At 35.5% G+C, this 27,454-nt stretch overlaps 1 protein-coding gene and 1 long non-coding RNA gene across 7 annotated transcripts in view; one reads left to right on the top strand and one right to left on the bottom strand.

Moving 5' to 3' along the window:
* ERBB4 (erb-b2 receptor tyrosine kinase 4) overlaps window positions 1-27,454 on the top strand; it is a 1,138,707-nt gene that overhangs the window by 472,483 nt on the left and 638,770 nt on the right. The gene's annotated exons all lie outside the window — the stretch shown is intronic.
* On the bottom strand, window positions 611-27,454 carry LOC123379263. Its single transcript, XR_006583517.1, has 3 exons — window positions 27,337-27,454; window positions 25,936-26,043; window positions 611-847 (listed from the first exon to the last, which is right to left on the bottom strand). It is a non-coding gene; the product is annotated as an uncharacterized LOC123379263 (long non-coding RNA).

Raw genomic sequence — 27,454 nt, 5'->3', positions numbered from 1 at the left:
AAAAAAAAAAAAAAAAAAAAGAGACCACCAAATAAATTGTATATATGCATATGTATGTTTTAACATGCTTTCTGATCTTTCTTCTTCCCAAAGGTTTTTTAGTTGAGTAATTTTTTTCTTGTATTATTACTTTTATGATTAATCTGTGTAAATATTCATTTAAGCTTTTTTTTGTTCAATAATAATGATCTGCACTGTTTCATTTAAGATACTCATAGCTGTCTCCATTTTGAAAGATAGCATACAACACACTCACATACACAGAATCACACACACACACACACACACACACACACACACACACACACACACACACACCTGGTCAGGACTGGATATAGTTTATGCCAGTAGAACCAAGGCCAATGGAGGAAAATACTTTTGTGCTATTAGAGAATTATAGATTTAATCTTATTTTTGGTAATATAAAATTATAACCTCAGTCAGCTATAATGCATTGAGGTTTATTTTATTTATTTTATTTTATTTTATTTTAATTTATTTATTTATTTTAGTTCTGAAGTTTGGCTGCCCGTTTGTTACAGCAGATGCAAACTCTGGTATCTAATTTTTGCTAGAGGATTTATTTCCTCCTTACTGAAGTGTCAGGAAATCTACCTTTTTCTAACTAAATTATAGGATGTCCTTAGAATGAATAAATTTATATCTACCATTAAAATGACAAGAGTAGGAACCTAGGAACTTGAGGTTTCTTTGTTCGTTTTGTTTATTTATTTTTGAACTTGAGGTTTAGAATCAACCCATGTGGATTTGAATCTTCCCTTGGTAGCCTACAAGCTGTGGGAGTTTCTGCAAAGTATTTAAACTCTCCAGGCCTTGACTTCCTCACCTGAAAAAATGACAGAGAGAGTTAGTTAGCCCTTACCATATTGACATTGTATGAATGCTAAGTTATTAATACACGCAAAATATTTAGAAAGAAGATATGGTATAAATATACAATGGAATATTACTCAGCCATCTAAAAAAATGAAATCTTCCATTTGCAATGACGTGAATGGACCTAGAGAGTATTATGCTGAGTAAAATAAGACAGAAAAAGACAAATATCATATGATTTCATTCATATGTGGAATTTAAGAAATAAAACAGATGAACATATGGGGAGGAGAAGGAAAAGACAAGAAAGGGCAACAAACCACAAGAGATTCTTAATGATAGAGAACAACCTGAGGGTTGATAAAGGAAGGTAGGTGGAGGATGGGCTAGATAGGTGATGGGTATTAAGGAGAGCAATTATCGTGATGAGCACTGAGTGTTGTATGTAAGTGATGAATCACTGAATTCCACTTCTGAAATCAATATTGCACTGTACATTAACTAAAATTTAAATTAAAATATGGTATTTTAAAAAATAAAATACTTAGAATTCTGGCTGCGATATAGGAAACATTCATTAAATGTAATTATTACAGATGCATAAAATTATAAATGCAACATATATGCTTATATGTAACATACACATATATAACATAATATATATCATATATATAGTCATACACATGCATATATATATACACATATATAATCATATATATATATGTATATATATAATCTGTAGAATCAAATAGTACCTAGTGTATAGAAACACTCAATAAATATTAATGATTTATTGTTGCAATATTGTTATTGTTATCACTTATTAAGAGATGTGGAAAAATATAAGATCTAGGAAAAAATACACCACCACCAAAATACCCAGGAAGCAGAATAAAAGTCCAAAAGAGGAAAAAGTGTGTCTGAATGGAATCATGAAGTTCCCTGAGCGTCAGGGAGCACGAAACATTCAAAGAAAAGAAACAGTTTGGTAAGAGAGGTGCAAGAAGATAGATAGCCAGGAAAAACATACAGAGAACGGTGATTTCAGAATGGTTGACAGGAAGCAACTAAAATACAAGCCCAGGGATCTATGGCTTGTGAAATGCTATAGAATTCTCATGTTCAGAGAGACCTATAGGAATATCGTACTGTTATAAGTTTGCTTTCAGTGCTGCAGTACTAATGAAGAAATGTGGAATTGCTAGTAGATTTAAACACTCCATTTAAACTAAATTATAGCTTGGGGCACTTGGGTGGCTCATTTGGTTAAGCACCCGATCTTGGTTTCAGCTCAGGTCCTGATCTCACAGTTCATGAGTTTGTGAGTTCAAGCCTCACGTCAGGCTCTGTGTTGACTGTGCAGATCCTGCTTGGGATTCTCTCTCTGCTTCTTAATGCTCCTCCTCTGGTGTCTCTCTCTCTCTCTCTCTCTCTCTCTCTCTCTCTCTCTCTCTCTCTCTCTCTCTGTCATAACAAATAAATAAACTTAAAAATTAAAAAAAAATTTAAAATCAATTACAACTTAATCATGTTGAAATGCGTATTGCATTATTCTCAAGTAAGTGACATACAAAATTGAAAAGAACTGAATTCAGGGCTGATTTTATCAATCATATGTCACTAAGCTCCTGTTCATGTAAAATTTCTGAAACTATAGAGAAAGTACAGCATCAAAACAAAAAGTGAGGTTAAAGAGCTCCTGAGACAAACAGGGAATTCACTTCATCAAAATGAGGTCCCAGGTCTGTATCTGAGATGAAAAGTGTAGTATATTTGCAATACATTTTCAAATAATTAACTTTTAAATAATTGATAATGCTATTTTCCTGTAATATGATTTTCTCTAATTGTTGAGGGAATCTTCAACTTCTCTTGGAATTACAGTCCTTTCTCTCTTGGTAGACTATGTCTTACTTTATCCTTAGTCAAGAGTGCAATGATTGAGTTATTGCCATTTTAATTTTATAATTTAGTAATTGCTGAGTGCCAACAGAATAATAGCTTCATTCCAAGTTAAAAGCAGAAATTGCTCAGCACATTAATATTTTCAGAAATAAAAAAATGTCATTATTGAAAGATGAGAATTTGTATGGGAAAGACAAGTCTGAAGTATTATTCTTCCTTTTATAAATAAGTATGAAATATAAGAAATATACAGAAATACATACTAAGTAAAAATGAATTACAAGTAATTCATGAATTACAAGTAATTACGAAGTAATTCATGAATTACAAAAAAGTGGACACTCCCTTAACCCCCAGTACCTGTCAAGAAGTTTAACATTGCTTTCTATATGTCCCCTGAATGCCATTCCCAATCGCTGTCCTATTTCCTTTCCAAAATAACTACCTTGACTTATAACATTGTAGTTTAATTTTGTCTGTTGTTGACATTTATGTAAATGGAATCATATTGCATGTATTCTTCATGTGAGCCTTATTTGCTGTTTTTATTATGATTTCTATTCATGTTTTTTTATGAAATCTTAGTTTAAAAATAAAGAATTTAATTCTGTAGAGTATTGTTATACTTATTTCTACTGTGGATGAACATGTGCATTGTTTCCAAATGTTGTCTGTTATAACTAACAGGGCTATCACCATTTCTGTACATATCTTGTGATGTTTATGTCTTGTTAAGTATGTATCTAAGAGTTGAATTACTGGATCCTAGAGTATGCATAAGCTAAACTTTGGTAGACAATGACAGTTTTACTCAATTTGATAGTACTGATACATACTTATAGGCATAAGCATATCTTTGCTAACTTGCTATTGTAGATAATTTCTTTTCTTTTTTTTCTTTTTTTTTTTGTTTAATTTTTTTTTTCAACGTTTATTTATTTTTGGGACAGAGAGAGACAGAGCATGAACGGGGGAGGGGCAGAGAGAGGGAGACACAGAATCAGAAACAGGCTCCAGGTTCTGAGCCATCAGCCCTGAGCCTGACGCGGGGCTCGAACTCACGGACCGCGAGATCGTGACCTGGCTGAAGTCGGACGCTTAACCGACTGCGCCACCCAGGCGCCCCTCTTTTTTTTCTTTTAATGTGTATTTATTTTTGAGAGAAACAGAGTGCAAACAGGGGAGGGGCAGAGAGAGAGAGAGGGAGACACAGAATCTGAAGCAGGCTCCAGGCTCTGAGCTGTCAGCACAGAGTGTGACACAGGGCTTGAACTCACGAACCTCGATATCATGACCTGAGCCAAAGTCAGACGCTTAACCAACTGAGCCAAGGGGCCCCTGTAGATCATTTTAATTGTAGATAATATTAGGTATGTATCTCATTGTGATTTTATTTTTCATTTCTCTGATTTTTATTAGGTTGCACACATTTTCATATATTAAATGGCCATTTGGATATCCTATTTTTTGACATGTTCATTTAGGACTCTTGACTATTTTTAATTGGATTGATCCTCTTTTCCTTATTAAGCTATAAAACTAATTTAAATACTTTGCCTACAAGCCTTTACAGGTTACATGTATTACAACTGTGTTCCTTGTCTGTGGCTTGCATTTTCAGTCTTTAAAGCTGTCTTTTGATGAATGAACATTTTGAAGTGTGAATGTTAATCTTATTTCTTAGATGCAAACTGTTTTCCACAAGCCATTCTTCAATGAGCAATTTGTGTTCTGTGACTTTGCACATAGAGATCCCTTTTACCAAAATAATCTGGTTCTTGACCTCACTGCTCCCTTATACTTCACCAGTCTATGAACTATCTTATTTCTCTCAAGACGTTTAGTTTCTCCTTACACTTTGACTTCATTTGAAAATATATATATTTCTGTTTTTAAATTTTTAGAGTTTTATTTTTATTTATTTTGAGAAAAAGAGAGCAAATGAGGAAGGGGCAGAGAGAGAGGGAGACAGAATCCCAAGCATGCTTCACACTGTCAGTGCACAGCCCAACCTGGGGCTCAAATTCATAAACCTTGATATTATGACCTGAGCCAAAATCAAGTCAGGCGTTTAACCTACTGAGGCACCCAGGTGCCCCCAAAATATATATATTTCAACTAGATCACCTATCATACTTTATTCTTTTTTTTTTTAATTTTGTTAACATTTATTTATTTTTGAGACAGAGAGAGACAGAGCATGAACGGGGGAGGGTCATAGAGAGAAGGAGACACAGAATCCAAAACAGACTCCAGGCTCTGAGCTGTTAGCACAGAGCCTGACATGGGGCTCGAACTCACAGACCATGAGGTCATGACCTTAGCCGAAGTCGGACACTTAATTGACTGAGCTACCCAGGCGCCCCCTGTATTCGTTTTTTAATGTTTATATTTATTTTTGAGTCAGAGAGAATCAGAGCTTGAGCAGGGGAGGGGTAGAGACAGAGGGAGACACAGAATCTGAAGCAGGCTCCAAGCTGTCAGCACAGAGCCCGACGTGGGCCTCGAACCCACTGACTGTGAGATCATGACCTGAGCTGAAGTCAGACACTCAACCAACTGAGCCACGCAGGCGCCCCTCATACTGTATTCTAATTATTTGTTTACCTTTCTGTCTCCCTCACTAAGCCACAGGGTATCTCATGGGCAGGAAATTCTGGTTTATTCATTTTTTGATGTCTAGCCTAGTTTAGTTATTGCTTAAAATAGGCACTTAATAATACTGTTGCGTCAAATTGAATTGATTCAATTTCCTTTATCATGCAGTAAAATCAAATAGGGCAAAGCATCTGTCTTATTCATTTTTATTTCTTTTATGATCTAATACTTTCCTTTTTACATGGAAGACACTTATCAAGTAAATAATTAATGAATTATCTAAAAAGTTGAAGTAATTAAAAGTCTGAAATATAGAATATTTTAAAATGTTTTTTAATTCAAATATAAATTATGATTTAATTAGGTTAATATGAACTAATTAGATACAGCCCTTCAGAAATATTTTTAAATGTCTTAATTAAATTAGATAATAGATTCATCATTAATATACCAATTGATGTGAATATAAAAATTTTCATTCTTTTAGTGTTTGTTTTCTTGGTTGTTTAGTTATTCTAAATTCTTATTTTGCTTAAATATTTTAACAGAATAAATTAAAGCTCTCTGGTTAAAATCATGAGCAAATGAAGACATATTCCTCGCAACTAGATTCTAAATTGATATGGTTTTCATAAATATAACAGAGGACATTAGAATGTCTGAAACCTTAGTTTTTAGCCATAACAAATTTATTTGTGTTCTTTTCCATTTTGAAGAGAACATTCACATATAATCTTGGCATTAAAATTCAAAAGTATATGAAATTACATTGAAAATGTCTTCTTAGTATGCCCCATGACTGCTATTTCAATAATTTCTTTCAATTCATTTAACTCTGATGAATAATATATAAACAAAAAGTAATATATTTCTCTACATCAAGATATTTATAAACTATGTAACTGTTTAAAGAGTAGAGAATGTGGAGCGCCTAGGTGACTCAGTCAACCAGTTAAGCATCAGACTTCAGCCCAGGTCATGATCTGGCGGTTCATGGGTTTTAGCCCCGCATCAAGCTCTGTGCTGACAGCTCAGAGCCTGAAGCCTGTTTCAGATTCTGTATCTCCCTCTCTCTCTGCCCCTCCCCTGCTGGTGCTCTGTCTCAAAAATAAATAAACCTAAAAGAAAATTTTACAAAATAAATACAGAGTAGAGAACTCAATTTCTTGTCTTTTTCTATTCATATGTAAAGTTACATGAGATTTTTTGCTTTTATTTTTTTCTGACCCTTTGGCTCTGAGAAATACCACCCAAAATGAAATATACTACCCACAGAGATAAGTCTAGTGTACAGTTCCTTTTAGATACCCCAGTCGTTATGAGAAATGCTTAAGGTTATTTAATAAGAATGTTAATATAGAATTAATTCAATGATTATATAATTTTATTCTGGTTTTCATCCAAGTTATACCATACCATTAGAATACATATATTAAGTATTATATTTAATGTCTTAAGATAGTTAGTACATGAAACCCTCGATAGCCTATACGAATTAAAGCATTTTTACAAAATAAATATAGCTTGTCTTGAATGAAAATTGGATTAACTAAAGCCATTAATTAATACTTCTTTTAAAAATCCTCCAGAAAAATTTTCTAAGGCATAACACTTTAGTATTCTATGTGCTTTAATTTTCAGAAAAAAAATCTTAACTTGTTTATGCTCATTTTTCATTATGTGTAAAGAGATGAAAAGATGTATAATGGTGAAAAGAGCCCTCTAATGAAAACTAAGACTTGGGTTTGAATGTTACTTTTGTAGTTTAGCTGTGAACTTGGACAAGTTAACATGGTCCTGAGATGTTCTGGAATGCCTCTAGAAATTGGCAGTACCTCGTGACTAGTAAGTTTTAAACAAGGTTTTGAAGATTATTTGGTGAAAGAAGAGGAGTCTAAAGCACTCGGTGGATGGCCGTGCTAGGACCAAATTGTAGAACCCAGCACCCCTTTAGAATCGCCTGTAAGCTGCTGACAAATAAATACAAGTTCCTCCACAGAACCACGAAATCAGTGTCTGAGAGAATCTGAACTTGAAAAACAAGATCAAACGGACTCTAAAACATCTCTTGTATTCTAATGCCCTTGGATTCTATGAGTATTAGTCACCTTGTAAAATACAGGTAATTGTTACCTGCCTAGACTGTTGTGAATTTTTATTAAGGTGGTATTTGACAAAGTATCTAGGTACTTGCTAAGCACTATACAGACATAGGTATACATCTTCTTAGCACTGATTCAACTTCTAAATATATACTTGTTTGTTTAATTGTTTGATGAAACCCTATGCCCCCCTAATAAATTCAGGCTTCACAACAATAGAGGCTTTCTTTTTTCTCACCTTTGGTCTCAGGTGCCTAGCCCAGGCTTGACACTTAGTAAGCACTTAAACATCCCTTCAGTGGAGGAACTGAAATGACCAATTAGGCACAGCAGCAAAAGCTAGGAATGGGGTCTAATGCTAAGTAGCGGTACGAGTTCACGTAAAGCTCTGCATTTTGTTATAATAAGATTTGTCTAGCACATCTAAAACAATCTGCAATATTCTAATAATGGGAATGAATTCTTACTGTCAAGCCCTCTTGCTTGCTTTGGTAAGCATGCATCTTTCTCCAGGGAACTCATTCCAGAAGAATTGTCCTGTTTGTCCCTTCTACACTCAGAGGTCTACTCTATGTCATAACAGATGGAGCTGTCAGAGGGACAATACACTGTGGATTCAGAAAGATTAAGTTTTGAGAATTTGTGAATTTAGGCATTTCAATATGGAGAATTATCATTCTGCTACGCTTCCTATCACTGCCTTGCCACCATGATAGCTAGAGTCTGGTGACTTGGACTGTTTCAAAGAAATAACACAATATCCCCCTAAGACAAGAATTGCAAAAGTAGGGGTAATAATATCCTCTTTTAGTTTAAAATTTTTTTAATGTTTATTCATTTTTTGAGAGAGAGGGAGAGACAGAGCATGAGTGGGGAGAGAGAGAGGGAGGCACAGAATCTGAAGCAGGCTCCAGGCTCTGAGTTGTCAGCACAGAGTCCAATATAAGGCTCAAACTCATGAACCATGAAATCATGACTTGAGCCAAAGTCAGACACTTAACCAACTGAGCCACCCAGGCACCCCTACCCCCTGAAAAAAAATCCTCTTAATCTCAGGTGAGGACAATGTTGCCTGTCACATTCAACAAAATTTGATTGGAGCTGCAACTTCCATACTCACTTATTGTCCTTTGGCCTGAATGCAAACATTTGGAAGTTACTATCGAGAAAAATGCAATGAACAGAGCAAAATTTGGAGTCAGAACTAATTTGTATCTAAGCCTTCCTATTCTGCTAGCTGTGTGACATGGACAGGGTATTCAATTCCCTCACTTCTCAGTTTCCTCTTCTATAAAGCTAGAGTATCAGTATCAACTTTGTAATGTTATTGAGGCAATTAAATATAACAATAGACAAAGAGCAACTGTCATGGATAGCATTCAATAGCTGTCTATTGTCTTCACTAACATACTCCAACAAAGTGAAATGACTTACCCACTCTAGAAAAGTAGATGTGCCTTTCCAACTATGAATCATTTGGGGAAAGAATATTTAGCCAATGTCACAATTACTTCAAATGTGTTATGTTTCATCATAATAACCTTATAACAACAGCAAATTGCTTTAATGACAAAAAACAAGAAAAATGACATATTTTGTGAGTCTATTGTTAAGGTATGCTTTCTCATGAATAAATATTTTGATTGAACGTTATCTAAAACTACATACTTCAATGCAGCAGTTTATAGCTTTTAATGATTTCAACAGTGATGGAAGATTATTGTCTTTTGTACTCAAACATTGCATTCATGAAGCTTCTACTACCTTATTATGCAAATGTTCCTAAAGAACTTGAGACTGCATTACCTTGTAAATGTATTATCTCTTTGATTAGTGTCTATATGGCCACTTCTTTTAGGAACTTCTCTCTTTATTGCACTTTGAATTTAGTGTCCCAGAAATCAATGAATATTGATTTAAACTGTGTTTCAGGCTTTTTTTTTTCTTTTTAAGTTCTTCTGTTTGCTTTAATTGAAGTTGTTTCACATCCATGCAAAAATTAGTGGTAGCTTAGAAATATAGGTATGAATCAATTCATGGAGATCTTTATTCAACAAATATTTTTATATTTCAACTGCCTTTATATGTGCCAAGATACAATCAACATTGTAAAGTTACAGATTCCCAAAGAAAATATATCTAGTGGGTCTTGGCCAACAGCTCTTTAATGTCATTCAGAGAAGTTAAGGTAAATGACATGTCCAAGGTGCAGAGTTTATTGATTAACTCCTATGTTTTCTTCTAAGTGTTTTATAATTTGAACTCTTACATATATGTCTTTGATCCATTTTGAAATGTTTTGTTTGTTTGTTTGGATATTGTGAAGTAGGGTCTAGCTTCATTTTTTTTGCATGTAAATACACATTTATCCCTGCACTGTTTGTTAGAAAGACTGTTCTTTTCCCATTGAACTGTCTTAGCACCCTCATCAAAAATCAGTTAACCATAGTGCATGGGTTTATTTCTGGATTCTCAATTATGTTCCATTGATCTAAATGTCTATTATATTATGTCAGTCCCACACTGTTTTACTTACTATAGCTTTTTGGCAAGTTGTGAATCTTGAGTCTTCCAACTTTGCTCTTTTTAAAGATTGTTCTGACTATTCTGGGTCCCTTGAGTTTCTATATGAATCTTAACAGCAGCTTGTCAGTTTTACAAGAAAGCAACCTGGAATTTTGATAGGGATTATACTGTGTCTATAGATCGATTTGAGAAGTACTGCCATCTTACCAATTAGTCTTCCAGTTCAAGAACATGAGTTTTTTTTTTTTCTTTCATTTATTTAGCTCTTCATTTTTTCAACAATATATTGTAGTGTAATTTTCAGTTTAGAAGTCCTTAGCTTCCTTTTAAAAATGTATTCCTAAGTAATTCTTTTTGATGCTATTATGAATGGAATTATTGTCTTAGTTTCATTCTTGGATTTTGTATTGTTTGTGAAAGAAATACAATTGTTTTGGTATATTGTCTTGTATCTTGATATCGTGCCAACTTCTTTAGTTCCAATAGTTGTATATGTGCATGTGTGCATATTATGTAGGATTGTTTGCATGTAAGATCATATCATCTGCAAATGGAGATAGTTTTCTTCTTCATTTCTAGTATGAATGAATGCTTTAAAAAATACCTAATTGCACTGACTAGAACCTTAGTTCTAGTACAATAGTTCTAGTACAATATTTAATTGACGTGGCAAGAGTGGACATGTTTGACATAATTCTGATTGTAGAGGGAATCATTCAGTTTTTCATCATTAAGTATAATTTGCTGTGGATTTTTCAAAGATTTCCTTTTCAGATTGAGTTAGCCCAATTGTAATCATAGTTGTTTAGCATTTTTTATCATAACAGAGTGTTGGATTTTGTCAAATGCTTTTTCTATATCAATTAATTATATGTTTTTAATCCTTTATTAATATGATTTATTACATTAGTTGACTTTTGGATGTTAAACCAACCTTGTATTTCTGGGACCAATCACATTTGGTCATGGTGAATAATTCTATTTAGAGATTGCTGGGTATGGCTTGCTAATATTTTGTTAAGGACTTTTGCATCTATACACATAAGGGATATTGCACTGGTTTTTACCTGTTTGTTCTTTTCTGTTTTTTCTTGTGATATTTCATTTGGTTAACATTGGCCTCAAAGAATAACTGGGAAGTGATCCTACTTTATTTATATTTTGGAAAGCTTATTGGTACTAGTTCTTCCATGAATATTTGGTACAATTTACCAGTGAAGCCAACTGGGTCTGGATTTTCCTTTGTGGGAGATTTTTTAAATTACTTAATCCTTTGTTATATGTCTATTCAGAATTTGTATTTTTTCATGAGTTGGTTCTAGTAATTTGAGTCTTTCTAGGACTTTTTATTATCTAAGTTATCTTACTCTGATTATATAGTTAGTTCTTTATATAATCCTCTTAGTTAATTTGTATTCCTATAAGATTAGTAATGGTATTCATTCTTTCTGATTGTGGTAATTTGAGTCTCCTCATTTTTATCTTGGACAGTCTAGCTAAAGGTTTATCAATTCTGCTATTTTTTTGATAGATATGAAATATGATTTTGTTTTTTTAACTTATTTTTTTAATTTACATTCAAGTTATCATATAGTGTAACAATGATTTTAGGAGTAGATTCCTTAATGCCCCTTACCCATTTAGCCTATCCCCCCTCCCACAACCCCTCCAGTAACCCTCTGTTTGTTCTCCATATTTGAGTCTCTTATGTTTTGTCCCCCTCCCTGTTTTTATGTTATTTTTGCCTCCCTTCCCTTATGTTCATCGGTTTTGTATCTTAAAGGCTTCATATGAGCAAAGTCATAGGATATTTGTCTTTCTCTGACTGACTAATTTCACTTAGCATAATACCCTCTAGTTCTATCTACGTAGTTGCAAATGGCAAGATTTCATTCTTTTTGATTGCTGAGTAATACTCCATCTTCTTTATCCATTCATCCATGGATGGACATTTGGGCTCTTTCCATACTTTGCCTATTGTTGATAGTGCTGCTATAAATATTGGGATGCATGTGTCCCTTTGAAACAGCACACCTGTATCCCTTGGATAAATACCTAGTAGTGCAATTGCTGGGTTGTAGGGTAGTTGTTTTTAATTTTTTGAGGAACCTTCAGACTGTTTTCCAAAGTGGCTGCACCAGTTGGCATTCCCACGAGTGGTACAAAAGAGATCCTATTTCTCCACATCGTCGGCAACATTTGTTGTTGCCTGAGTTGTTAATGTTAGCCATTCTGACAGGTGGGAGGTGTATCTCCTTGTGGTTTTGATTTGTATTTCCCTGATGATGAGATTTGTTGAGCATTTTTTTATGTGTTGATTGGCCATCTGGATGTCTTCTTTGGAGAAATGTCCATTCATGTCTTTTGTCCATTTCTTCACTGGATTATTTGTGTTTTTTGGGTGTTGAGTTTGATAAGTTCTTTATAGATTTTGGATACTAACCTTTTATCTGATATGTCATTTGCAAATATCTTCTCCCATTCTGTTGATTATCTTTTAGTTTTGCTGATTGCTTCCTTCGCTGTGCAAAAGTTTTTATTTTGATGAGGTCCCAATAGTTCATTTTTGCTTTTGTTTCCCTTGCTGCCAGTGACGTGTTGAGTAGGAAGATGCTGTGGCTAGGGTCAAAGAGGTTTTTGCCTGCTTTCTCCTCAAGGATTTTGATGGTTTCCTGTCTTACATTTAGGTCTTTAATCCATTTTTGAGTTTAGTTTTGTGTATGAAGTAAGAAAGTGGTCCAGGTTCATTCTTCTACATGTCACTGTCCAGGTTTCCCAGCACCACTTGCTGATGAGACTGTCTGTATTCTACTGGATATTCTTTCCTGCTTTGTCAAAGATTAGTTGGCCATATGTTTGTGGGTCCATTTCTGGGTTCTCTCTTCTGTTCTATTTATCTGAGTGTCCGTTTTTGTGCCATCAATTCTGCTATTCTAATCAAAGAATCAACTTTTGGTTTTGTTGATTTTCCTACTGTTTTATTCCTTATTTTATTTATTTCCACTTTATTTGTTCCTTCCTCATGCTTGCTGTGGGTTTAGTGGTTTTTTGTTTTTGTTTTTGTTGTTGTTGTTTTGTTTTTTCTAGTTTAGGTGGAAGGTTAGGCTATTGATTTGAAATCTTTCTTTCTTACTATACGTGCTGAACTCTGCTTCAGTTAAATCTCTTAAGTTTTTATCTTTTGTATTTTTGTTTTTATTCATATTGATATACTTTCTGATTTCATTGGTGATTTCTTCTTTTGTGACCCATTGGTTATTTGAGTATTTTATTAATTTACACATATTTGTGAATTTCTCAGATTTCCTTCTATCATCGATCACTAAGTTCATTCCATTCTGGTCAGAAAACCCACTTTGGATGTTTTTAACCCTATTAAATTTATTGAGGCTTATGTGTGATTTATCCTAGAGAATGCTCTATCCACACAAGGAAAAGGTGTATTCTGCTGTTGTGTGGAATGTAGATGTGTAAATTTAGTTGTTTTAAGTGTTGTTCATGTTCTGTATTTCCTTGTTAATCTTCTGTCTAGTTGTTTTATCTACCACTGTAAGTGGAGAATTAACTTTCCCAACTATTATTGTTGAATTATGGTTTTTTCCCCATGACCCTGAGAGGATTCTTGTTGGCTGTATCTACTCCTCCTCAGTCTTCTAAACTTCTGGATGTTCTTCTGTATTGCTTATGTCAGACCTACCAATCTTCCTTAGGCATGGAGTTCTCCACTCTCCTTACAAAGGCAGACTTGCAGAGCTCTTTATCCTAAAGTTCTCTTTGCAGAATCCCTGTACCACTGCACAGGAGCTAGAGATGGGGATCTGCTTTTCTAGGAGTGACATTCTACCCTGAGGGGGCAAATGAAAGGAGACTATCAAACCCTAGTCTTGCTTTGCCCTCCCTGACATGGAACCCTGTCCTGGGCGGGAGGGTGGTTAGGCCCCAGTATTCTTGGTCTCCTGTACTTGGAGTAGAACGTCTGCTATATCATCGAGGACCTCGGTGAGGGAAAAAGACTTGGTCTTCTTGTCTATAACTGTCTGAAACAGAGCCTCTGCAACTTGGGATAGAGTGAGGTGAGAAGATGATAATGTCATAGTCTGTCCCTCCTCAGGTAAAATTGTAGCCCCAGGCTGGAAGCTGGAAGAACAGGAGCTGAGCATGCTTTTGTCAGAGCTTCCATAACACAGAGCACTGGGGTGCAGGTGGTGAAGCTGGACATGGCTCAAATTCCATAGGCACTTTCTGTTCTTATAGAGATATGGTAGATTTTCTTATATAAATGTCTCTCCATTTGCTCTGTGCCCGCAGGAGAGTATCCATATATTCTAAATGAAGGTGTGTTTTAATGATTTTCACCAGTTATATTGTTGTTTTCCTGAACTCCTTACTCCATCATTTGCAAAGTCTCACCTCCTAGAGGACTGTGGAGTAATTTTTCAACATTTTATTTTTCACTCAAAAATTGGTTTTGTTTGGGGCACCTGGTTGGCTCAGTCAGTTAAGCATCTGATTCTAGCTCAGGTCATGATCTTGCGGTTTGTGGGTTCGAGCTCTACGCTGGGCTCTGTGCTGACAGCTCAGAGCTTGGAGCCTGCTTCAGATTCTGTGTCCCTTCTCTCCCTGCCCCTCCCCTGCTCATGCTCTGTCTCTCTGTCTCTCAAAAATAAATAAACATTAAAAAATTACTAAAAAAATTTGTCTTGTTTGCCAACTCATGCAATAGTAAGTTAAAAACTCTTGTTTTGACAGTTGGTTGCAACATGATTCATTCATTTTAGTGAAGAATGACATACTGGGTGATAGCTCCTGTTGGACAGAAGTTAAGGACTCCGTAGCAAATTGTAGTATCTCAGAACTCGTCTTATTCTTAATTTTTCAAGATTATATGGAACTTTTAGAAAATGATGTAATTAATGAAATTTTAACTCCATCTACTGCAATTATCCTTTTCCTGCCATTTCTAATTATTCACTATTATATAGTAGTAAAAATGTTTGATTGGAATTAGGAAACCTGGAATTAATCCCAGCTCTGCCTCTCAGGAGCTTTTGACCTTGGAAAACCCATTTAACCTTTGTGTCTTTACTTTCTTTACCTGTAAAATTCAGTTGATCAACTAGATGATCCTAAGTCTCCATTCAACTCTGCAATGAGTCTAAGATTCAGGTGGGTATCTTTGATAGTTCTGGATTTTCACTGCCTACATTCTTTAATTTTTTTTTTTGTTTACTGTTTATTTATATTTGAGAGAGACAGAGTGTGAGTGGGGCAGGGGCAGGGAGAGAGGGAGACACAGAACCTTAAGTAGGCTCCAGGCTCTGAGCTGTCAGCACCGAATCCAATGTGGGGCTCGAACTCACCAAACACAAGATCATGACCTGAGCCATCGATGTTGGACACTTAACTAACTGAACCAACCAGGGGCCCCTCACTGCCTAGATTCTTAAATCCATACAATTAGACTTCATTCCTAGCTACCATCTTGCTGCTAATCTCTCAAATGTGAGCTTACAGTGCAAAAGAATTGCATGGTTGCTTGGGCCTCATTTTTCTTGGCATTTCTGTAGCTTTTGATAATATTGATTTACTCTAATTCTTGAAACTGTGTCATGGAGAGTTTCAATGACTTCTCAATAGTCACAGAAATGAAATTATGACATTAATTTCTGAATACCAGACTGGTGTTTTTTCCTTTGATACAGAATGCCAAAGGCAAGATGACACTTGGCTGTATTTCACCTTTGTACCCTCTTGGAAATGAAGCAGAATACAGCCAAAGCCAGTAATGCTAAGAATGGATCAAATATGCTTCTCAAAAACTTTCTGATGCATCGATGCGTTCACATATTCATTTTTTTGCTCCATGATTACTGTAATGACAGCGAGACTATTGTGATCAAAATCAGAAATTATTTTTTCCAATATGAAATTTATTGCCAAATTGGTTTCCATACAACACCCAGTGCTCATCCCAACAGGTGCCCTCCTCAATGCCCATCACCCACCCTCCCCTGCCTCCCACCCTCCATCAACCCTCAGTTTATTCTCAGTTTTTAAGAGTCTCTTATGGTTTGGCTCTCTCCCTCTATAACTTTTTTTTTTCCTTCCCCTCCCCCACAGTCTTCTGTTAAGTTTCTCAGGATCCACAGGAATACTACTTGGCAATGAGAAAGAATGAAATATGGCCTTTTGTAGCAAAATCAGAAATTATTAAAGGGCCTTTGTGTCTTCATTGGAGTAACTTCCTTCCTGGATCAAGGGCAGTACCTTCTTCCCAGTGCATACATTAAGATTGTCAGACATCACATTGCTGGGGTTATGATATTTTTGCTGGAAATCTGAGATCCATATATGTATGTCTGATCTTCTACAGAATAACATGAATACTTTTCCCCCTTTATTTACCAGTTGTCCTCCCTGTTAAAGCAAGACCATTTTTGTTTTCTCCTATGTAAGGCTGTGAGGCTGAGGTTTGTTAAGTGGCTGTGGAAAGCCACCAAGTTATTGTACTTCTGCAAAACCCCTCTTCATCTATAATATGCTTTTCGGAGGATTTTAGGGCCGACGCCAGAGCCAGCCAAAGGGCTTCAAATTTGTTCCTGTTACTCCACATCCAGAGTAAGAGCCTTTTAAGACCTAATCAAATGAGTAATAGTGGCTACTTTCATCTCGAATATTCTTTTTTGCCTTTTGTTAAGGTAGAGAGAAGTCTGTTCAGCAGTCACTTTGTAACTAGTCATTAGAGTTCTTTTTCTGGCGTGATGTTAAACTCAAATTGAGGGAAAATTGCCTAACATTCCTTGGAGACCAATTGCTTCCAACCAGACTGCTTATTAAATAATTCCAGTTCAGACCTACGATTGTTATATGTACCTTCATCCTCAATTCACTGAGAACAAGCACATTTTTATTTCAACTAAGCATTAAATTCTGTAAATTAATCCTGGTTCTATGGGGTTGGATAATAGTTCTTAGAAAGTGACTACACTCTGCTCCCTGACTTTCACTGATGAGCAGTGAACACCTTCACTTATTTTGACCTTGACATCCCAGAGGGATCCTAATGATATGTAATCTGTTTAAGTCATTATAGACATTTTCAGTTTCCACTTCCTCTCCCTTTCTCACATCTTGCCAAATATATCCAGTTGCTTTTTAAGAACAAATTTGACACTGAATCAGAGAATTATATAGAAAATAAAACAGTAATCTGTCTTTGAAAAGGAATCTGGATGTTAATCTAGATGTTTATAAATCTGCTTGATTAATGCATTGAAATATGGCATATCACATATATTAGATAATTATAAATAATATTTATTTGACTAAATTGTGAAAAAGTAAAATCATTTTCATTTCCATTAGGTTTAGCAAGCAAAATTGCTCTTTTTTTTTTCTTTTTTTTTTTTTAATTTTTTTTTTCAACGTTTATTTATTTTTGGGACAGAGAGAGACAGAGCATGAACGGGCGAGGGGCAGAGAGAGAGGGAGACACAGAATCGGAAACAGGCTCCAGGCTCTGAGCCATCAGCCCAGAGCCCGACGCGGGGCTCGAACTCACAGACCGCGAGATCGTGACCTGGCTGAAGTCGGACGCTCAACCGACTGCGCCACCCAGGCGCCCCGAAATTGCTCTTTTTTATAGGCAATTTTATATGGTTTCCTCTACTATATTCAAAGATTTAGATACATAAACTGGAATTCCTTAGCTTATAAAGGAAAATGTTAGTAGTGAAATTAACTCCTCAGTGCTCAGACACTACTTTTAAAATATTCATGGGGCGCCTGGATGGCTCAGTCCATGAAGCAGCTGACTCTTGGTTTTGGCTCAGGTCATGATCTCTCACAGTTGTGAGATCCAGCCCTGCGTCAGACTCTGCATTGGGGTTCTGTCTCCCTCTCTCTGCTCTTCCCCTGCTCATGTTCTCTCTCTCAAAATAAATAAGTAAACTTCATTTAAAAAAATATTCATTTATCAAATTTACATAATTTTCTTCTTATAAGAGGTAGTCACTAGTGCAAAGTACTTTCCAGAGAGGATCTGTCTTAACATATCTCTTTGCAGATACTAAGCAAATAAATACTTGTCTCTAAAGTCCTGATGAGGAACCACTTTTTAGGGGTTTGTCTAGAAGGGGGAATTAGTAATATCATCTAGAGGATTAAGTGAACTGGCTTCTATCATGTCAGCGAAAGAACATAGGACAAATTGAAAGAAAATTAAAAAAAGATACTATGTAGGGAAGCCTATAGTTTAAAAAAGAGTTAGACACATCAGGCAATCACAATGCTTATATAACTTTGTATCTGAAATCAAACTATTAACAACCAATCACAAAAACAAAAATCAGGGAAATTTCAATATTAACAGGATATTTATTATTAAGGTTATAGTATTTTTTTTCTTTTTGTTTTCTCCTCTCCTCCCCCCTTATCTCCCCCTCCTTTACCTCTTCTTCCACCTTCTTCTGTCTCAGTGCCTTTGCTTGTGCTATTCCTTCTTCTCTCTTCCCTTTAGGATATGGGAATTATTCCTTTTGAAGTCCATACAGACATTAGTCTTATGTGTAGTTTAACTGATATTTTTAATGCTGGTTACATAGAGTTTTGTTTTGTTTTGTTTTGTTTTGTTTTGTTTTGTTTTGTTTTTGGTAGAATGGTTGTAAGTGTATCCCTTCTGGGGAATCTAAGTTTATTTAGGGAATTGGAAATTCATATGTGTCAGTATAATAAATGCATAAAAATAAGACCTACATAAAGTGCAAAGAGGACAATGGGAAGGAAGACATGGTTTCCAACATGGGACCCAAAAAGTCTACTAGAATATTTCAGCAGAATCTTGAAGGAAAGATTTTTTTTTTTAATCTCTAAACTCTTTCCTCTTCTCCATCCTTTGAGTGGCCACTAAGATTACTTTTTAAAGTTCATTTACTTATTTATTTTGAGAGAGAGAGAGAGGGAGAGTACATGCAGCATGAGTGGGGAAGGGGCAGAGAGAGAAAGAGAGAGAATTCCAAGCAGTTTCCTTGCTGTCAGCACACAGAGTCCAACGCAGGGCTTGATCCCACAAACAGAGATCATGACCTGGGCTGAAATCAAGAGTAGGATGCTTAACAGCACCTGGGCAGCTCAGTCCGTTAAGTGTCTGACTTAGGCTCAGGTTATGATCTCATGGTTCATAAGTTTGAGCCTCACATTAGTCTGTCTGCTGTCAGCACAGAGCCCACTTGATATCCTCTGTCCCGCTGTCCCTCTCTCTGTGCCCTTCCCCTGCTTGTGCTCTCTCTCTCTCTCAAAAATAAATGAACATTAAAAAAAAAAAAAAGAGTAGGACACTTAACTGACTGAGCCACCAAGGCACTCCTAAGTTTCCTTTTTAAAACGCTAGCCTCATAACATTAGCGCTTTATTGTAAAAGTTTTCTGCATCAACCATAAATAGGATTAAAATCATTTAGCATGGCACACACATATTTATTTAGCATGTGACACACATTTGAAACTTCATTTAACACCATTAATACTCTGTGAACTTCAGTTGTGCCTAATGCCTTACAATATGCTGGACTTCCCTTTCTGTACTGTGCCTCAGGCATTTGTATAGGATGTGTGTTGTTTTTGTTTTTGGTTTATGTTTTTGCCTGGAATCCCCCTGTGATTTAGAGGAATTAATACTCATCCTTGTGAGTTGAGCTTGGAGTGCCCCCTCCTCAGCAAAGATTTCTTTGCCCTCCTTGTTCTCCAAATAAAGAGGGAGGGGTTTTGTTTTGTTTTCTTTTGTTTTGTTTTAGCCTGTTCTTACTAGTCTTGTACATATCTTTGTTAATAGTGATTTAACTTCATCAAGTCTTAGTTATCTTGTCTGTAAATGCAGACAGTAAACCAGGATAATCTCTAAAGTCACCTCTGTCTTTAATGTTCCTTAACAGCCACTACTCCTGAGGAAGGCCATTTAAGCCCTATTCAGAGCAGTGGTACAGATAGATGGAATCCTCTGCCAAATTGTAATTGAGTCACAACTAACAATACTTTCTGAATTAATCCCTAGCTCCTGTGTTTTTGCAACAGTCATGTGTATACTCTTTTTTTGTTTGTTTGTTTCTGTGTTTAGCCTATTTATGGTTTTTAAAAGTTTTAGTTCATTGATTTTAATGGGGTTTTGTTTTAATTTTGTTTGTTTTCCCATTATGAATTTTTAATTATTATGTTCTCAATTTTATAATTTTCTCTCTGTGATTGTGGGTTTAATATCATGCTTTAAATGGTGATAAAATCTCTGGACTATAAAAATATGCATCTACATTTTTTCTTGTATTTAAATGTTTCCTCTTTTTATATACTATATTTTAACATCCGAAATGTTTCTTTGTTTAACAAGTGAAATAGGAATCTTGATTTTTACTCAAATGGCTAGCCAGTTGTCCCAGAATTATTTATTGAATATACCATTTGTACCTCAAATATTTCAGATAACACGCACATACACACATGCACACACACACACACACACACACACACACACACTCTTAAATTCATGAGTTTATTTCCATGTTACTAATAATTTCTTAAAATTTATTTTGTTATTATAAATCATTTGCTTTGGTTCTAGTAGAAAACATCATCCCTACACTAATGTTTTTGCTCTTTTTTAAAGTTCAATGGGAATAAATTATTATGTCGTAGCGAGCTTCCTCGTTTGGATGGAAAAAATAAACAAAGTTCCATTTTTGCTTAAAATAGTGTATCAGGGGCATATTAAGTAGGTATCTTCTGTATGCATGTGATCTCTTCCATTTTGTTAGGCATTGTTCTAAATAATTTATATATTTTATCTCATTTAATCCTCACAATAACTCTGTGAGATCGATGATATAATCCTGTTTTACATACGAGGACACTGACACTTCTAATAGTTAACTAACTTGCCTATGGACCATATCATACACTGAACAGTCTGTTCCAAAGCCAGGGTCCCCTTATAATATTTCATTTAATCTTTTTATCTACCTGACCTAGGACTCCTACAGTTATACTGGACAGTTGACTCCATCTGAGATACTGAGTTTTCTTTCTTAAAAAATTGAGAAGACCAGAAGAAAGAAGGGAAATCTAGAGGGAGACTACTGTTAGCAGAATTAAGAGTCCATTTAAACTAGCACCTTTAGTCTCACTTTTAAATTTATTGACATGTAAATATGGATGTGTAGAAAAGCAGTCTTTTCTACATCCTACTCAATTAATGTACATATAGGTGTTTGAGAAAAAGCAGATTATGTCTTTTATACTATTCTTATAAGAAAATCAAAATTTGTAGCATAAAAACACTTAGAATAGATTCTGATTACTCCTCATAATGAGCACATCTAAAACAAAGTATGTATACATAATTTTGGCAGATGGGATTCTTTTTAACTGTATAAAGGAAACAATCTAATGTGGTATTCAGGGACCATTTTGTAGATCCACCTCATGGTTTCCACTCATATCAACCCCACTCCTCACAAAATTGTCTCTACAATGACTAATTTTAGGGATGGTGTGATGGATATTAAAATGGTTATTGAAGTGTAAAGAATGCTAAAAAGCACGAAAGATGGCCTAAAGAAAACACATGTGTTGTTTCTCTTTGTCTGTTTAACATTTATTTGGTAGCATTGTCTACTGGCCCTGGGTGGGACTTGGGCAGGGTGACCAGGACTTTTCTGCTTACTCTGAGATATGCAATTCCACAGTCACCATTAAGTGACTATCTCAATTGATAACATCTATTCCAAGATACTCATTAATACTTTAATCTTCATTCAGAGGTAAAATTCACCCCTCCCTCTGCCAGCTAAGGACACCATTGCCATCCCACTGCCATCTAGAAAGGGAGTACAAGAGCTCTTTTTCTTAGGAGCTCTGCCTCAACAGCTTGCTTGCTACAGCTTTAGCCCCTCTAGAACTGCCATTTGAGATGGAAGAAGGAAAAGTGGAAGCTCTTAAGTTTCTTCCTTGGTGATAGCCTGAGGCCTGCCAGCAGAAGCCCTCTATCCTGAATTCTTCAATATTCATATCACTAGATTCCTTTCCAATGGAAACTTGCTTGATGCTCAGGATTCTTCTCAGTCCTTGGGTTATTTAGTCCTTCCAACCTGTTTTGATGATGACTCACTCCATCCAGTATCCTGCATGAGAATCCTTCTCCCTCTCAAGTTTTCCTCTGAAACAGGACTTGAAATGGCTCTGGACCTCTTCTTTCTATCCTGTATGGCCCATATCTGACCCAGGCAAAATGTTACCATAGAACCAGAAAGTAGAACGGTGGTTGCCAGGAGATAGAAGGAGGGGGGAATGAGGAGTTGTTGGTCATGAAGTGCAAGTTTTAGTTATGCAAGGTGAATATGTTGTATTTATCTAACAAAAGATGTAACATACAAGAGATCTGATGTACAACTTAATTGTAGTTAAGGTACTGAAGTACTACACTGTATACTTAAAATTTGCTGAAAGACTATGCCTGTGTTCTCACCACACACATACAAACACACACACACACACACACACACACACACACACACACAGTAACTATGATGATGTATATATTAGCTTGATTTGGTGATTATTTTACAATGTATATGTATATTAAATCATCAAGTTTGTATCCCTTAAAAATATGCAATTTCTCATTGTCCCTTATGCTGTAATAAAGATTCCTGTTTTCTTACAACTGGATGTGAATCTAAATTATCCCAAAATAAGAGGTTTAAAAAATAAGTATTTTTGAATGAAAAAAATAGTAATTCTTAGATCCTTTTTTCAGACACAGATCAAAGAAGGCAGAGTATTCCCACCACAAAAGCAGTTATCCTGTTCCTACCCTATTAATTGCTTGCATGGGGTTATACTATCTTTTTCTCTTCCATCCAGTTACATGGATCATATCATAAACTCTTTGCCACAGCACAGTGTAAACCTACCTTACTTGATGTGAGAGAAGGAGAGGGAGGTTACTGTATGGCTTGCTCTATAGACATCATGTCTCAAAATTCCCATTTTCTTCCGCCCCGGCCTATTTTCTCCCAGCTTCCCTCCTGTCCACCTCTATACTCTATCGGGGCAAAGTGAGTTTTTAATTGTAATTTGAGGACTCTTCATTCAGAATGCAATGTTAATTTTAGGCTACACTTGGTATTGTAAAACGCCTGTTGAATAAGTGATACTTGCAACCTGAACATGAGTACAATTTAGCCAGGAAGAGAAGAAGTGAGTCTTCCAGGCAAAGAATAGACCTGAGCTATAACTTGAGGAGTAAGGGAATTAACTATGAGACAAAGAATGCAAGAGGTGAGAGGAGGAGGAAGCAGGGACAGTCATAGGGTGCCCAATGAGCCTTTTAAGGAGCTTGTTTTCATCCCAAGAGCAAAGGGAAGTCTCTGAAGGTTTATAAGCTGGGAAGTGACATGACACATAGTTTTTTGTGTTTGTTTTTGTTTTTGTTTTTTAATTACTATGGCTTCAGACTGGAGAATGGATATGCGAGGAGCAAGGTGAGAGGCAGCAAGACCAGTTAAGAGGGTAAAGAGCAGTTTGTGTGAAATTCCTGGCCTGGACTGGGGAGGCCTCAGTGGGGGTGGGGAAGAGTATCTTTTGAGATATTATCAGAATGAACATTATCAGACCTGGTGACTGGATGTTTAAATTGGGCCAGTGGGAATTGATCATAATTTAGTCTTTTTTTAAAAAAATTTTTAATGTTTATTTATTTTTGAGAGAGAGAGACAGAGTGTGAGCAGGGGGGAGGGTCAGAGAGAGAGGCAGACACAGAATCTGAAGCAGGCTCCAGGCTCTGAGCTGTCAGCGCAGTGCCCAATGTGGGGCTCTAACTCAAAAACGGTGAGATCAGACCTGAACCAAAGTCAGACACCCAACCGACTGAGCCACTCAGGTGCCCCGGCCATAATTTAATCTTCTTTCAAAATGTAATGTTTTTGCCCCTTACTAAAAATAGGCATTTTGGGGGAGGTACAAGTTTGGAAAGGGAAATGATATGTACAGTTTTAGAAAAGCTAAGTTGGAGGAAACATTTAAACATTCACTACAATCCTGTTAGGTATTATCCCTATTGTATATGTAAGAAAACTGAAGCCACAAATTTTGCAAGTGCTAAGGTTAGAATGTGACCCTCGGTCTGACTCTGGCCCAAATTCATATATTGTAGCTATGTGTTGTTTTGTAGTACTCAAACATCATGGTATTTTAGAAATGGTTAAATATATATAACAATAAGGATATTATGATTATGATAACCACAATGGGTAATAGTATTTAAGATGTCTTAAAATTTAGGGGGCACCTGGGTGGCTCAGTTGGTTAAGTGTCCAACTTTGTCTCAAGTCATGGTCTCGTGGTTCATGAGTCCAACTTTGTCTCAGGTCATGGTCTCATGGTTCATGAGTTCACACCCCCGCCCGGGTCCAGCTCTGTGCTGACAGCTCGGAGCCTGGAGCCTGCTTTGGATTCTGTGTCTCCTTCTCTCTCTGCCCGTCCCCCGCTCATGCTCTGTCTCTGTCTCTTTCTCTCAAAAATAAATAAACATTAAACATTTTTTTGAAAAAGTCTTAAAATTTAGATTAATATAAAACTTCACCTTGCAAATAAATAGGAAATAGCGAGTAAAAGAAATAGAAGATCATAGAGAAGGAATAAGGAAGAAGTAAAAGGAAGGTGATCATATTATAGTTTAAGATGTGGTTGTTTTGTTTTTAAATTTTCTTTAGGTTGAGTGTTATATTCTAATCCTCATGCTTCCATAATTACTGTAAGAGGGTATTTTTGTTTTCAATAGAGGAATTCAGAAGCTTTCTCACTTGAGCTGCTATAAGAAATTATATCATGCAAAAGATGAAAGTAACCTCAGTTTTAAGTACACTATGAAAATTGTTGAAAATATTATTTAAATGTATATGTAGGAGCGTTAAAAAAAATAAAAGCTTTTGTGAATACTATGTGATTCGCTCTATTTAAAGAAAACTCGGTTGATAACAATTTGTCCTCATGCCTCACTTTTAATCCTTACATCTAAAGTTATTTTACATGTTTAATACCTAGAGCACCTAAATAAATTACTTAAAGAGTAATTCAAAGAAATTACCTTAAAATACTTAAAGAAATGAAATGATTTGTATGTCAATGCGAATTCAGAAACAGAACAAAGAAATAGAATGCTAGGCTCTAACACAACCCAAATATTACCTTTCAAAGCTTAGCCGATCTCGTTTTTTACTTTCTGAATAGGAGGTGTAGGCATTCTTTCTAAAAATGTCTGTAGATTTGGGGGAATGTTGGCAAAGAGCAAACACTTGGACTCCTTGTGGCAGTGCCTTTGTTCCCTGGAAGACGGATTGCTATTCCAGTTACATTATTGGTTTGTACAGAAAGGCTGCTGTTCCTTTACATTTCCTGGTTGTCTATTACAGAAGCTTGCAGATGTACCTTCTGTTGCAAATAAGCCAGAAATTCCCATTATTTGGAGGTGGCTTGGGAGTGGTAGTAGTGGATTATTTTTCCCTGCTTTATTTAAGGATCTAATATTTAAAAAAACAGAAAACAACTACAGGGTTCTTAGTTATCAGAGCAAAAGAAAATTTAAAAAAAGAGCCAAAAGTGAATGAGAAATCACCCTCATCACAATTGCAGTCCATTTATTTTCCTTACTGGCTCAGATAACTAAGAGAGTAATACTTAATTTTACAGTGAAATTTGGTGAGATTAGTTCCCACTTAATTATTTACTCTAAAAGTAATTTCAACAGAAGAGCATTAATGTCATTTTATTTGTTTATTTTTCTAAGTTTTTGTTTAAATTCCAGATAGTTAATATACAGTATAATATTAGTTCCAGGTATAGAATTTAGTGATTCGTCAATACCATTTTAAACATTCTACCTTTGTTTTATTTTTCAAATGCTATTCTACCCAGTACTGTACCAGAAAGATCATTTAAGTCCGAAGGAGCAAAACCAGAATCAAATCAGGAGGACTATGGCAGGTGGGGAGGAGTGTTAAAGCATTCCATCCTTTTATCACCTGGCGTGTCTGCAAACATGAGGAAAAAGTAAACTTTCTTACAAGGAAATTTAAAGTAATAAAGTGATTATATTAGAGATGTGCATTAAGATGTATGCATTTAGAAAGTGGGTATATATACAAAAATCTCTTTAAATACCCTAAATCTAGATTTTATGCCAGGAAGTTTTCAGACCTAAGAACTTGACTTAGTCACAAAGTTATTCAGGTAATGGTACCTGCCCTGGCTCAGAAAGTACATTAGAGCACACACTACAAAAAGGAGGGGGTAGGGGAAAACAGAGTAAAAACATGAAAAATACATTTTAAAGATTTAAATACTTGAAACTTGATATTTGCAGGAATGTGCTATCAGAATTCCTCCTGTTTTTCTTGAAAAAGTGACCCTGGTTTATGTTTCTCCCCTACTCCCTTCTGGTATTGTATTTCTCACTGTTCTTATCTGTAAGTTTTCTCAAACTTTTAACTCAATTGCCACTACTGGAAAAAAAATCAAAACACATACGCTTTATTAATGGGTCAGTAAATTATATGTGGCGTGTAGACTTAGAAAGTAGTAGATAATGTATCCCATAGTTCTGATTTGTGAAGTGAGGTGCAATTATTATGTGTGAAGCCCACACAGGTTTCTCTGACTCACTAGAGTCACCTGAGGGGCAAAAACCATTTGAGACAAAGACATCACTTCCTATAAAGTAATTTTGCCTAGTGAGAGCTTTCAGTGAAGAGAACTTTTCAAAATAAGGTAAAAATCAACAGTCAATTGATATTTTTATAATATTCTCTCCTCCTTTAAACTCACATCTCTATTTTTCTGATAACTTCAAATACTGAGAGATACACAGAAAAAATCTAAAATATCACTGTTCTAACTATATAGAGACAATACAAGTAAGCATGATTCTCTACTTTCCTAATTCAAAACATACTAGGATACACAAATATACCAGTATCACACTTGCATACAAATAGCAATAATAACAAAAAATAATAGGGGAAACAAAACTATAAAAAATAGATCTGAAAAACAATCAGAAGTACCTCTGTATAAATTCAATTATCTTTATGTCAGTAAAAAGTTGAACAAACATTAATATCCCTTAAATATGTCATACATTGTATATTTGATGTTCCCAAAGGTGACTTTAATTTAACAGAGATGCCATAATTATGGTTTGTAGTCTGTGTTTAGGAAATAATGGAAATGAAGAAAGACTTCTACCCCAAATCCAAAACTAGATTTATTTATTTTTATTGCTACATAACCAATTACTACAACTTAAAACAAATTTATTATCTTACAGTTTCTGTTTGGTCATGAATCTGGGTACAGGTTAGCTCAGTCTTCTGCTAAAGACCTCAAGGTGTCTGCCTGGATTGCACTCTCATATCAGGCTCTGGGTTCTCTTCCAAGTCATTG

Source organism: Felis catus, chromosome C1, assembly GCF_018350175.1.
Source record: "Felis catus isolate Fca126 chromosome C1, F.catus_Fca126_mat1.0, whole genome shotgun sequence".
NCBI classification, from domain to species: domain Eukaryota; kingdom Metazoa; phylum Chordata; class Mammalia; order Carnivora; family Felidae; genus Felis; species Felis catus.
The sequence above is the reverse complement of the archived record's forward strand: the minus strand, read 5'-3'. Positions and strand labels throughout refer to the sequence as shown.